Below are 14,422 nucleotides of genomic sequence, written 5' to 3' on the forward strand. Positions count from 1 at the left end.
GGGGCTACCGGTGAAATTCGCATGTTATTCCCGAGGCCGCCTTCCCAGCAAGGAGAGGTGCATCACCAGAACGAGGGGCCACCTCCATGTGAGGAAATCCAAGTGGGTGGAGAGGTCCCGGGGCTTGGCTCTGTCACCTCGTTCAAAAAAGGCACACAAGGGCCCCTGGAGATGGACCGTGTTGTAGCGACGGTGGGGTAAACAGGCTCAGGAATTGCGGGCTCAGCCTGTGAAGCCAGCAGGCATGGCAGTGCCTCTCCCCTCTGGAGGTGCGAGAAATCCTCGCTATAAATCAAGGAAATTAAATAGAGTGCAGGGCTTAAGGGCATTGCTCAAACCCCTAATCCGGATCCCAGGGTTGCTGAAAAGGCCGCCACGCCCAGCAGTTCAGAAAGAGGAAAACTGTTTCACAGGCTTTGCTCTCCCGGGAGCCCAGTGGGGAGACCTTAGAGCTGCCCTGCAGTCCCAATGCAGACGAGTGTCAGAGTTGGAAAGGAGCTCGGAGAGCCTTCCCCCTTGCTGCCTCCTTACAGGCAGAGAACCTGAGGCTAGACAAAGAGAAGGAACTTGTATGAAGGCATATAGGGATCAGTTATTAATGGAACCCACAAGCAAATACAATTTCAACTACAGGGGGGGGCGACTGGCAACCGTGTCAGGGAACCATTCCCAAGTGGTTTGCTTTTAGCATCATGAGACCCTGCGAACGATACATGGTGGCAAAGGAAAGTTCCCACACGTGGCAGGATGCATCTTGAAAACATGTAGGCAATCAACAAGTGCACTTCCTTTTACAGCTTCGAGTTTTGCAAACTCGAGCGTCATGTTTTGTACAATTTTGCAAAACCTTAAGAAGAAGAGGGCAAGCGAAATGGAGAGAAGGAAAACCCTGACACACAGTGACAAGAAGCATGGCTTCGGAGTTTTGATCAGTTATGATGCATCCCACAGCAACCAAGCCCTTGACTTGTCAACTCCCCTAATCCTTACAAATGCCCAGAGGAAGTGTTTTGGTTGCAGCCATTTTTCAGATAAGGAGAACGAGGCTCAGAGAAGTTAAAACAATTGTTCGAGATGGAAATCTGGCCTTTCTGTGTTTTTCACTTAATTCTCCAGTATAAGTCCTTTTTAGAGGCAGGAATGATTCTTCTATGATCTCACTTGTCATGGCTGCTTACAGTTCCACTGTAGCAAGGGAACCAAATCTCTGCTGGCAGGAGCTGTGGCTCGCCCCTACAGCAGAGGTCTATAAGTTTTCTGTTAAACAGCCAGAGAGTCAATACCCGCTACTTTGCTGACCCTGTGATGGTGCACTAACTAGTCAACTCTACCTCTGTAGCCCATGAAAGTAGCAGCAAGCAAGGCATAAGCCAATGGGCGTGGCTGTGTTCCAATAAAACTTTATTTATAAAAACAGGAGGCGAGCTGGCTTTGGCCCGCAGGCTGCAGTTTGCTGACCCAAGCCCTGCAGTGTTGCCAGCACCTTGCTATAAATGCTTACTGATAACAGTCACTGTTGTTATATATCAAAAGAGCTGTAACAAGATCTGGTGGCAGGTCTGTGAACCAACTCACCAGGCACAGACAGTAAATCCAGGACAGCGGTGATTCTCAAACTTTACTGTGTATGAGAATCCATGGAGCTTATTAAAAATGCAGAAGTGGGGGTGCCTGGGTGGTTCAGTCAGTGAAGCATCTGCCTTTGGCTCAGGTCATGATCCCAGGGTTGTGGGATCAAGTCCCATGTTGGGCTCCTTGCTCAGCGGGGAGTCTGCTTCTCTGCCCCTCCTCTGGCTTGTGCTCTCTCTCTCTCTCGCTCATTCTCTCTCTCTCTCTCAAATAAACAGAATTTTTTTAAAAAATTGCAGAAGTGGGACCCCACACTAGAGAATCTCACTCAGACAGATCTGAGTTAGGACCCGAAAATCTGCAATTTTAATGAGCGCTTTCAGGTATTCTCTAATGAACATGCTGGGGATGTGGTTAGAAGAACACAGTTGGGTGGCCCCTGGGCTGGGAAGGAAGAAATTGCGAGGAGGCTGGCAGCCATCTCGTCATAGGAGAGCAGCCGGGGACGCCCCCAGCACGACAGCCCTCGGAGCCATGTGAGGATGCCCCCGGAAGGGACAGTGACTAGATAAGCAAGGAGTGGTAAGGACAACAGCCCTCATTAGAAGACCACCTACAACCCAACAACTCTTAGGTCCCTGTTCTCCATATTCAAATGGCGACAAGGGGGGCAGAACTTGCCTACAGATGCTTAGCTTGGAGGTATCCGTTTGTAATCTTGCCGTACAATCACAGAACCTGGACAAAGACCTGAGGATTTGAGAGACTGGAAAACCGGGACAAGGAGGAAGAACCAGGCTCGGGTTGGAGGTGAGTCTTCCCAGGGGGTTTGAAGTTCAAATAGGTCCGTAGGGGGAAATGCGGGGCTGCCCAAAGAGCTCTTGATTCTGGTGACTGGCTGCTTTTCCAAGAGCCTCTAGGGCAGGTCCTAGGATTTCCAGTTCCATGCAAGGGAGTAATGGTTCACAGAATTAAGGTCCCATGACTCACTCTACCCGTGCGCACCTGCACCAGAATTCAGGCTCCTGACCCCTAGCTTTCCTGCTATAGTTGGATAAAAGGAACCCAGCTACCTCCTATCCCAGGGAGTGGCTAACCTTCAGTCCACAGGCAGCATCAGTAAATGTTTGCTGCATTCTCTTGGTGCCTAAATAATTTTCTTTTCTCTCTTACAGTATTTTAGCACAGATAGTAATAAAAGCATATACATTTGACCCTTGAACAACACAGGGGTCAGGGACACCGACACATCAAGCAGTTGAAGATTTGCATGTAACTTTTGACTCCCCCAAAACTTAATTACTGGCAGCCTGCCTTTGATCAGAAGCCTTACCGATAACATACACAGTCGATGAACGTATATTTTGTGTTACACGTATTACACGCTGTATTCTTACAATCAAGGAAGCTAAAGAAAAAATGTTAAGAAAATCATAAGGAAGAGAATACATGTATAGTACAGTCCTGTATTTATTAAAAAGAAATCCATGTAGAAGTGGACACGCACAGTTCAAACCCATGTTGTTCAAAGGTCAACTGGATCTACAGTAGGTCTACCACTCATGGACACCTTCTGTACTCAACAGGCCGCATTCATTGGAAATAATATTCACGGTGTCCCCATGATACCCGTTGAATAATTTGTGTGTATTTCACAGATGCCCCACATCTGTAAAATGCTATACCCATTTTAGAGATGTGGAAACAAAGGCTCAAGAAGGGGGAGTGATTTTTTTCCCCCCCAAATTGTAGAGTTTTTAAGTAGAAGAAGTAGGATTTGATGTTTAACCACCATGCCACAACCATCTCTAGCTTCGGAACGCTCTATTATGTAAGGTCTCCTTTGCTCCTCAGAGCAATCTGTGGTTTGTTTTGGTAAGATGGTGGTTCTTAAAATGTGGGAAAAGAAGAAGGAGAGGGGAGGGGAGGGGAAGGGAAGGGAGGGGAGGGGAGGGGAGGGGAGGGGAGGAAAGAAAGAAAGAAAGAAAGAAAGAAAGAAGGAAGGAAGGAAGGAAGGAAGGAAGGAAGGAAGGAAGGAAGGAAGGAAGGAAGAAAATTGAAAAAGTGTGGCTCATAGCCCAGCAGCTTCAGCAACCCTGAACCTGTTAGAAATGCAAATTCTCAGGCTCTCCCTGAATCTGATGACTCAGAACTATCTGTGAGGAGGAAGACCTGTGTCCTAACAAGCTCTCCGGGCAGTTTCAATGGACACTCAAGTTTCAGAACTAGCACATAAGGAATCTTATTCTCTGATTATAAATGAGGGAACAAAGGAACAGAGAGGTTTGGCAGCTTGTGCAAGGATGCACAGAAAGTGGTTGGAGGGCTGGGCCTATCTCTGGGGCTGGAGCCCCCAGATCTGCATTTTAACGAACTCCCAGGTGACTCCAGAGTTTGAGAACTTCCCCCAGAGAATCACATAGCTCTTGCCTCTTCCCACACCCCTAGACAGGGTACCAGAAACCAGCAGAACTCAGGTGCCCTGCCTTATACCTCTCAGTTGTTAAGCTGTTTAATTTTTTAAAAATCGCAAGTCAACCACAAATATGTTTATTGTAAGACTTCAAATACTACAGAACTTTATAGATTTTTAAAAAATGAAAGCTGATTCTCTTCTGGCCCTCCCCCCAAATCCGGACCACCCCCAGTTACCGTTAACAGTTTGGTGTGTAACTTTGCAGACATTTAAAATTCTTATTTAAATACATATATGCACACATACACTCAGATGATAATTCAAACCAGAAATGGGACTTACTATTATTACACTCTGGCATGACCCACTTAATGGGCTATACTATACATCTCTGTGTGTGGTGTGTTTTTCAGGACACGGAAATATAGCTCATTCTTGCTAATGGTTATAGAGTATTCTGCTTCTGAAAATATCTTGACTGACTTAACTAGTCACCAATGGATAGAGATTTTTGTAGCCTCTTGTTTTTCACTACTACAAACAGTAATAAAATCCTTATAGGTATACTTTTTGGAACATGTGTCTGTCTAAAAGGTTGACCACCTTGAATAGGAAATACTGGGATCCTTGCCTTCGGTCCTCTCGACTGTTCTACTCTATCCCTCTCCAGCCAGTCTTTTCTATGCCTCATGGGGAGATTTGGCACAGAATGACTGCTACTCACTACTGTTGATCGTTTTGCTTTTGACTGGCTTCTGGGGGGAACGGGAGGGTTGAAAAAGGAAAAAAAAAAAGTTTTTCTTTCTTTCCTTCTTCCTTTATTTCCCAAGGTGGGAAGATTATCCTGAATGCCAATTTGAGCTTTAAGATGGAAACTATGGGATGATGCTCTCCTAGAGACATTCCTAGAGGGACAGAAGGAGTGGCAGTTCCCAGGACCCAGGGAAAGTTCGTGACTTTTCCCAGGTTGAATGTGAATCATGACAGAGCTCGGGTCAGCTGTGCTCTGACTCGCTGTGGCTGGGGACAATTTTCTGAGGTCTCTCAACCCCGGGTGATTTCAGTATAAGCCCCACACGGCCATCCGCACCCCACCCCCCACCACTTCCCCAGCTCTCTATGACTCAGTCACATACTCATCCCGAGTCATCAGAGAATGGAAATCATGAGAAAAGCCTGGCTCGCACCCAGGGAGTGACAGAGCACATCCAGAAAATCAGGGATTCCCTACTCTGCCAAGGAAGCGTGAGTGGAGACAGCTGATTCTCCACGGTCAGGAGGGAGACGCTTCAAAGCGCCAGGCCACTGTGCTTGGCAGAGAAGCCTGTTGTTTTGGAAAACTGGGCATTGAAGCAATTGCGAATCGCTTTAAAGCAAGAGGAACATGAAATATGGCACGCCACAGGGAGGAACTATTATCTCTAGTCTCCTTGGGGTCATCCTCTTAAGCATAAATAGTATTTAAAACCCATTTTCTCCCTGGTTAATAGCTAATTTTGTTGTTGTTGTTGTTGTGAAAAAGCCACTCTGTTTGGGGCACTGCACTAGGCACTTAGAATACTTTATTCCCTCTAATCCTTAGGACAGCCCTTTTGATAGGCAGGATTATGATCTGTATTGTTCAAAGAAACAAGAGACCCTAAACAGGCACCTTGCTGCCTAGTTACAAGAATCTGGACCCCAGGCCTGGTGAATGATTGTGATTAGAACAGAATAAAAGGTCCCAATGCACATTAACAATCATTATCATAAAGCAGCGAAGTTTGTATTTATTGATTGCCACTGTGTTACGGAGAAGCCCCCCCACCCAAAATTAGTGGCTAAAACTAGAAACATCTCTTATCTCGCAGGTTCTGAAGGTCAACAATCTGGGAGCAGTTTAGCAGGATGGTTTGGGCTCCGGGTCTTCTGAGAAGTTACTCTCAATTGCCTGCAAGGCTGCAGTCTCATCTGATGACCCAACAGGGAAATCCATTTCCGAGCTCACTCATGTGGCTGTTGGCAGGAGGTTTAGGGAGTGAGAGAGAGAGAGAAGTTGCAACCTCCTTTATTATCTAGTCTCTGGAGTTACAGACCGTCACTTCTGCTGCATGCCATTGGTCACACAGAGCAATCCTAGTCCAGTGTGGGAGGGGACTATAGAAGGGGAGGATCACTGGCGGACATCCCAGAGGCTGGCTGCCATATTAGGATGCATCTCTTAGCTAGAAAATCTTCAAGCAAGTCCGGTCATACAACACACCAAAGACCCGGTATCCTTTGTTTATTTTTCCTCTCCATCTACCACTCAGACCAAACTCAGATGCGTGACGTAGAAAGAAGCACTTCTCACCAAAGTGCAGGGAGATTCTATCTCAATTCTGCACAAGCATACCACCCAACAAACCTGATGCCCATCAACTGTCTGTTCGACAAATGAGCAGGTTGCTCTATCCTGTCCCTTATCTTCTTGAAAGCAGGATGTTGCTTATTCCAACTTTGCCCCTACCTCAAAATCAACTCTCCACCCTGCTTGACCTCTTTGTGTCCCGGAAGGCTGGAGCATGCAGGCTATACGAACTATGTCCCTTGTCACTCACTTTCGGTTGAGTTTGGCTAATGGGAAGCACCAGCAGGAGACTGGGGGATGTCGAGAGAGAGGTGTCAGAGTGTTAGTGCCCCCATGTCTTCTTTGCTTCGGCATCATGGTGCTGAGAGAAATCATGGTCCTCCAGGTGTGCACTGCTTCTGGGGGGCCACACCCCCCATGGCTCCTGAGAGCTCCACTTCCTCTCATCACCCCTGCATTCCAGGGTTAGATACAGCTTCCTGCCATTAGAAGTTTCTGCATGCTTTAGCATCCCTTTCTGGTTCTGTTAGTTTGGCTCACACCTCTGTAAATAACTCCTCTAGAAACATCTCTGACTTCAACCATTGGAATGGTATTTTTTCTTCTAGGATCCAGACTCCAAAGAGAATGAAATGGTCTCTCACTTGCATGCCTTGGTTTCTTCACACTTTGAGACAATTCTTTAGGCATGTGTAAATGTAGAGGAGGGAAGAGGGCTCATTTTAGTCAACACAGAATTTGAGTAATCCTGTGAGACACATTAGGGAAGATGAATATTTTAGATTTATATGGCCGTGACTACTACCTCACAACACTGGTGCCCATTTGAGTCATCAAGAATTTTATACATTTTTAATGCAGAATGCATGACTGTATATAGGCTTTCACAGGATTCCCAGGGGATGGTCACCGGGACACTGAGATTTGGGGAACTTGAGAAAGTCTTTCCTCAAAATACCCTACCAAATCAATCACAGTGTTCTACTTGGGTTATTTAATGCTGTGTATGATCTCCACTTTATTGCATTTTTTTTTTCATAAAGACCTTTATTGGTTTTTTTTAGGGGGGTGGGTTTTTTTTCCTGGGGAAAGACAGAAGAGTCAATCTAGGTTTTAAAAGTTCCTTCCCTCCAAAGCAGAATTGCGATGGTCCCCTATTACTACATGTATGTGAAAGAGAAGAAAGCCAGCAAAGCTGGAAAAGATTTTGCAAACTACCTACTCATGCATTCATTCATCCATTCACTCATTCATTCTGAAACCCTCGCCTCGTGTCATGGAAGGTTCTGAGTGTGCAGAAATAAATCAGACAGGGTTGCTTTCCTCAAGAAGTTCACAACCTAAGGAAAATCAGCTGATAAAAGCAAAAACAGCCCACAGAGGGTCATGCTGAGGGAGCATCGCCCATACACTGTGTTCTGCAGTGACAGATTAATCGATGGGGATAAATCTGTTTGCTCACATTGGAGAACAAGGTTTTTCTCAGGCAGGCTCTTCGGAGGAGGAGAGGGGAATGAGGAAGGGTAAAGCCTGGAGAAGAACCTTCTAATTAAACTATACCTCCAAGCTAAAGGAAAAAAAAGTCTTTAATGAAAGGAGAAAAAAGGTCTTCTCACTTGCCCACAACGAAGAACCCTTGCTCGAGAGCGGCTCCTAAAGTTGCCACGGTGCCTGGACCATTAGTCTGATCACCAGCTATCAGGTCAAGTCCAAGAGAGACAGGTCCCATACACCTGTACCACCATAATTACACACACACACACACACACACACACGCACGAGCGCACGGAGGTAGAAAGACTCTTGGATTGTGGTTGTTTGTGTTCGGGGGGGGAAGGCTCTGCTATTTTTTTCTTGTCATTTGCGAGATCTAAAGACGTCGACCTGGAAAGATGTTTGCACTTTATTATTGAGTGGAAACATTTGGTGTTAGCTACCAAAAGGTATATACAGTTTCATCTCTCTCTCTCTCTTTCACACATACACACATATTTTTATACATATATACACATGTATGTTTAGAAAAAAATTGAAAAGATAGAAGAAGATAAACATTTTAAATCTAAGTTACAAATTACAGGTCATTTTTACTTTCTTCATTGTCTTTTTATGTATTTTTCTTCAAATTTGTTTCCTTCTTTTTTTCCCCCTCCCCAGTGATCCAAACTTCCCATGGTGGGGCGGGAAAAGGAATACTGGATTAACGGGATTTAAATAAATTATTTTTTCTTACAGGATTTATCAGAGCCTTTACTATCCTAACATTCACCGAAACTCCAGATTATCCATTAATATATAATAACGTAGCTGCCATTTATTGAGTATGCCAGGCACTGTTTGGAGACTTTTTCCAATTTTGAACCATTTATTTTTTGCTGCCATTTATGGAATGCTTTCTATGTGCCAGGGTCTCTCATCAGGGCTCTTTACCTCCCCTTTCATAATCATAATTTTCTTTCTTTTTTTTTTTTTAAGATTTTATTTATTTATTTGAGAGAGAGAGAATGAGAGACAGAGAGCATGAGAAGGAGGAAGGTCAGAGGGAGAAGCAGACTCCCTGCTGAGCAGGGAGCCCGATGCGGGACTCGATCCCAGGACTCCAGGATCATGACCTGAGCCGAAGGCAGTCGCTTAACCAACTGAGCCACCCAGGTGCCCCATAATCATAATTTTCTTTACATAATCCTTTCAGTTACCTCCCAGAGAAGGTGCTGCTATGGTTCCCACTACACAGATCAAGACAGTGAGGTCTAGAAAGTTTGCCTTTGTTCTTGCCTTAGTTCACATAACCAGTAAGTTGTGAATTCAAGATTTAATCAGGATTTGCATGTAAATACATTTTTTAAATTGTCCAAAAAAAGGACTAGGGAATTAATGCCCAATAAACTTATTTGTAGGGTTAAAGGGATGGGTAAAACTCACAAGAATTTGAGTTAGTTCCCTACCTACCACATATTCTGGAAGCCAAGTTCCTTAGCCAAAGTGGCCAGATATTGGTGTGGTTGAAGGTAAGTGGAAAAAAAAAAAAAGAAAATCAGACCCAGAGCCAAGAGTATGAAGTTATTTTTGTAAGTGTATGTGTTTACGTGTGTAACTCTGTTATACTTTTTAAATTCTAAGATGATTTTCCTTATAAGATTCAGTATTAGTTTGATGTCAGCTCTCAGGGGGTGTGGGATAGGTGTTGTGAAATATTACATACATGTATTATTATTTATCTTAATATGCACCATGATCTCAGAAATCAGGAGAGTGTGTGTGCGCCTCACAACCAAGGAAATACTTATGACAGGGGATCTTTCCAAAAACAAGGAGCGAAATATTCCTCATTTCCTCTGCCTTCCCCATGTTTCCTATACTGAGTACTTAGTCCTTGGTAATAATTAAAAAGAAAATTAATACATCTTTAAAAAGAAAGTAGTTGCCCTTGAAAACATCTTTTTGCACTATACCCTTTCTTTCCTTGTACCCTGTGTGAACCCATGGGGGTGGAGATCCGGAGACCCCCATGCCTCACAGGGCGGCATTACCGTATTACCTACAGATGACCCATTTTACAGATGAGAAAAAGAGGAATCAAGTCAAATTCAATTTAGAATCCCCAACCCGTTTGTTTTAGCAAGGGTTTCTGGTTGCCTAACAACCGCTTCCTGACCCCAAAGGGGCAGTGGATGGAGAGAGAGATACAAGAGAGAGAATCTCGAAGAAATCCCCAGACAAGAAGGGGGTAGGGCAAAACACAAGGAGGAGATGCAAAACACAAGGTAACTTGAAGGAATACCCATGGCCAGCGGTTTGGGATTTTTCCCCTCTTCTTAACATCACTCAGCCCCACTTGCTTCCCACTTCGGATCGTCTTCCTTACTTCCTTGCCTGCACTGTGCTGCCACCATGACCGACAGACCTCGTACACTCTGGATACTTCCCAGTCCACCACTCGCCCTGAGTCCATACTCATCCTATTTCCTTGCATACTGACTCCATTCATTTGTATATTTCTTCCTCATTCATTCATTCATTCATTCATTCAACAATTGATGGAGCACCAGTTCTCTGAGAGTTCTAAGCACTGGGCACATAGCAATAGACAAAACAGCCAGCAACAACATGATAGTGACTCTAAATAAAATATACAAGTAAGTCATGTAGCATGTCCGATAGGATTGAACAAAGTAGGGTGAGTGCCGTGGGAGGGTTGGGGAGGTTGCAATTTTAAATGGGGTGGTTAGAATAGGCCTCCATGAGGGGCCATTTGAGCAGAGTTAGGAGTGAGGGAGCATCACCTGCTGCTATCCTGGGGAAGAGTGTCCCAGGCAGAACAGCCCGTGCAAAGGCTCTGGGGTAGGAACCATGCCTGATATGTCTGAAGACCAGCAAAGAGTCCTATGTGTCTGGAGGGAAGTGAGGGAAGGGGACACATCAGAGATGAAATAATGGAGAGAGCAGCAGGTGTAAGGTGAATGATGATGTAGAGCCTTCGGGTCCTAGTAAGGGCTTTGGTGTTTACACTCTGGTCTAACGAAAAAGAGTATTTCACCCAAACACTCAGAGACGCTCTTTGTACGTTATGGCTGTGCTGAAAGCAGAAAGAGCTATGGCAACTTTTCATTCGGGGGAGAAGAGCTGAAAGCACAATGCAGATAAAACAAATAGGAAGGCTCAGCGTGCACGTGCACACGCGTGCACACATATGCACACGTCCGAATGCACACGCATGCACGCACGCACGGGTGTGCACAAACACACACACAAACGGGAGTGATATAAGTAGAGGAATGGCGACCATGGCAGCCTGGAGCCTTGGGCTGATGTCGAGGAGAGCCTCAGCACTAATGCTAATGAATTCTGATGATTTGGGGCGGTCATTAAACTAATAAGCCCATCTCCAAATTAGCACAGTGGCTGCAGCCAGTGAACATTTAATCAAGCCGCCTTCATTATTTTCGACACGGCACACTTGGTGAAAGTGACTGTGGGAGACGGGATGGGGGACCCTCATCTGATGGTTTTATCACTTGCCTGCCGGAGCGTGAAGCAATCGGTGTGATGAAGTTGCTCTGTTGGTTTTTTCCCTGCCAGAAGGGGATGCCAGCGAAGGGCGAGCCTTCTTTTCCTCCCTAATTACCGGATGCCCCTCTTTTTAAAAAATATCTTGGGGTGGATTCATTATTTATTCTTTTGAGCTTATTTGTTCAAGGTTTATTATTTGATGCCCATCTTCTAGAGAAGGTTCTCTCTCTGCTTTGGTTCCTCCCATTTTTTTCCCCACTGCTCTCCCCTCCAAAAAAATGGACCACCATCCTCCTCCCCTTCTCAACAACCCAAACCTTGGAAACCTCCGCTCAGGCGGTTCTGTGTGAGGAGGGAGGACCGTGAGTGCCCTCAGGAGCTTCCTGATTCTTTCTCTTGAAACATCCAGCTGAATCCTTCTTTGTCGCCTGTCCCTTTGACCCTGAAGCATCCCCCTTTCTGGACAGTATTATTAGCTGTGGCCTCATCAGATCAGGGTGACCAACTGGTCCCAGATTTCTCAGGACTTGGCTAGTTTTAGCCCTGAAAGTCCCACCGCCGGGGGGAGAAACTCTTCGTCCCTGAGAAATGGGATAGCTTGTCCCCATGGCAGAGACCCACCATCATTGTGTCTCCTGTTGGGCTTCTGTTTCCCACATATGACTTGGCTCTAGGTATAATTTCCATTGTTGGTAAAGGATGACATGCTAACAGTTCCTGGGAAGCAGTGCTTTCTCTCCCTCTCCTTCTCTCTCTTTCCCTCTCTCCCTCCCTCCCTCTCTCTCTCTCTTTCTGTTTCTGTGTCTCTGTCTCTCTGTCTCCTCCTTTGACCTTTTCTCTTCTCTCTGACTCTCTCTGTATCTGTTTCTCTGACCAGGAGGATTAAATGAGCTATGTGTAATGCCTGTTTCTGCAATATCCAATTAAGTGTCATTGTTCCTGGAAGGTTCCACAAGGACTGCGGCATCCAACACTCTGATTTTTAAGATTCCAATCGGCTTTCCCGAGTGCATGGTGGTGGGGGGCGGGGGGGACGGGTTCCCAGCTGGAGTAGCTTTGGGCCTTGGTTTGCATGTGGAAACTGGGTTTGGAGAGATGAATAGCACGTTCAGGATGCTGCAGGGCTCATCTTTGGTGGTCCCTGGCCTGGTACCCTATCCTGCCCAGCCCCAAATGCTACCTTCTGAGCCACTACCCCTTATGGCCTTAGGGGAGCCACTCAACTTCGGTTTCTCCCTATTACAAAAAGACAAATAATCCCTGCATTTTTGTCCTCACAGGAAGACTTAGGCTGGAATGAACAAACATACCACGGAACGTTCTCGAGAGGGAAAGAAAGTATGAAGTCTGACGATCATTGTCTTGCCCTCAGGTATTTCCTTTGCTCTGTCTTGGACAGAAAGTGGAAGGGTGTGTGAACGCATGTGCATGTTCCTTCTGCTGAACGATCCCCCACCAGAGTTCTCAGAGGTGGTGGCCCCATGGAGTCATGGGAAGGGTAGCTGGCGAGGGAGTATTAATCCTACCCCAAAGAATTCGACACTAACCGATGTTCTTACCTTTGCAAACACTTAGGTCAGGCCTGGGGAGGTCTCCTGCTTGGAGAGGCAAGGAATCAGTCCGCGGAGCTGCAGAAACAGAGCAGGAAAGGAATTAGGTAAATAAACACATCATTTGAAGGTGACGAGGTGGTTGACAGGAGCCCCGTTGTGGGTGGTTCCATTGATCAATATTTGCGGAATTCTCCTATGAGATGCCATCCCGAGTCTTTAGAAGATGTCACTCTAGTTGCAGAGGTAAAGGAAAATGTCTTTAGAAAGGAGAGCTTCCAGTCTGGGCATGTGGCAATTCATTCCCTTTCTGGAATGCTAATGCCAGCTCCCGATGAGTGAGCATCCACAGGCACCGGCCATGGGCTGTGCATTAGCTCAGGGTCACATAGGTCCCCAGTGACCAGAGAGACTCGCCGATGCTAGGTGGCTTACCTGCTAGAAGCCAGGCTTCCGCGCACATGGTCTTGACCACTAAGCTATGCTTCCTCCCTCCCCTGAGCGTCAGTCGGGATGCGCTAACTGTGCGATCGTTAACATGCACGCAGATCATAGTTAAGATGGACACAGATCAAAATGCAGATTCTGATTCAGGAGGTCTGAGGGGGGGCCCAAGATTCTGCATTTCTCACAAGCTCCCAGGTAGGGCTGATACAGCTGGTCTGCAGGTCACCCGTTAAGTGTGAAGGGGTTACATTATGCCACAGTCACAAACATTCCCCCAAATCTCGGCAGGTTAAAATAACCAGGGCTCCTTTCTGAGTCAGGCCACGTGTTCATCACAGGTCAGCCAAAGGCCCTGCTCCATGCCACGGTCCTTTTAAGAATAAGGATAATGGAGAAGCTCTCATTTGGGATACGGAGGCTCAAAGAGGGGTGGAAAAGACCTTCGGTGGACGGGCGGGGGAGGGGGGGGCTCACACCCGCTGTTAAATGCTTCAGGCAGGAAGTGACACAGATCACTTCTGCTCACAACTCATTGGCTAGAACTGGTTACATGATCCCATCTAATCACAAGGAGGGCGGGGATAACGTAAGGCGTGGGGAGAGCCAGAGAGCCAGGAATACTTGGTGAGCATCAGTGAGATTACCACAACCTGCCTCCAAAACCATCCGTCAAGTGTTTAACTAGCGCTTCCTAAGCGGCCAGTGCTGAATGAGGTATATGGGGCTATTCCAAGCTGGTTGCCCTCCCTTTCCCACCGACCCTGGCTACTTCAACAATGAAAAGGAAAATATTTGAGGGGCAGTTCATGCAGGCACACAAAAGGCACACTGAAAGTTTTGCAACTTTAAAACATGCAGTGATTACAAACAAGCTTTTCTGAGTTATGCAAATTTAAATTGCACAAGACTTTCCAGAATAAAACTATTGAGTAAGACAGGAGCGTCAGTGCGTTTCAAAGAGATCATTCTGGGTGCATGGTTTTGCATACTGCTTTTTCTTAGTTTATGCCAACAGTTGTCTGTATCTTGGGTTTGACCCTCTGTATCTTTTTCTCAGGCTACAATATTCTACAATGTATCTAACCAATCAATATTGTTGAA

At 46.0% G+C, this 14,422-nt stretch overlaps 1 long non-coding RNA gene across 1 annotated transcript; it reads right to left on the minus strand.

The window, feature by feature from the left end:
- Positions 1-5,296: 5,296 nt before the first annotated feature.
- LOC129046169 (uncharacterized) lies at positions 5,297-13,802 on the minus strand. Its single transcript, XR_008506973.2, has 3 exons — positions 13,310-13,802; positions 12,884-12,952; positions 5,297-5,980 (listed from the first exon to the last, which is right to left on the minus strand). It is a non-coding gene; the product is annotated as an uncharacterized LOC129046169 (long non-coding RNA).
- Positions 13,803-14,422: the final 620 nt, after the last annotated feature.

Source organism: Mirounga angustirostris, unplaced genomic scaffold, assembly GCF_029215605.1.
Source record: "Mirounga angustirostris isolate CCGP_5_RB_7025 unplaced genomic scaffold, mMirAng1.0.hap1 SCAF_14, whole genome shotgun sequence".
NCBI classification, from domain to species: Eukaryota; Metazoa; Chordata; class Mammalia; order Carnivora; family Phocidae; genus Mirounga; species Mirounga angustirostris.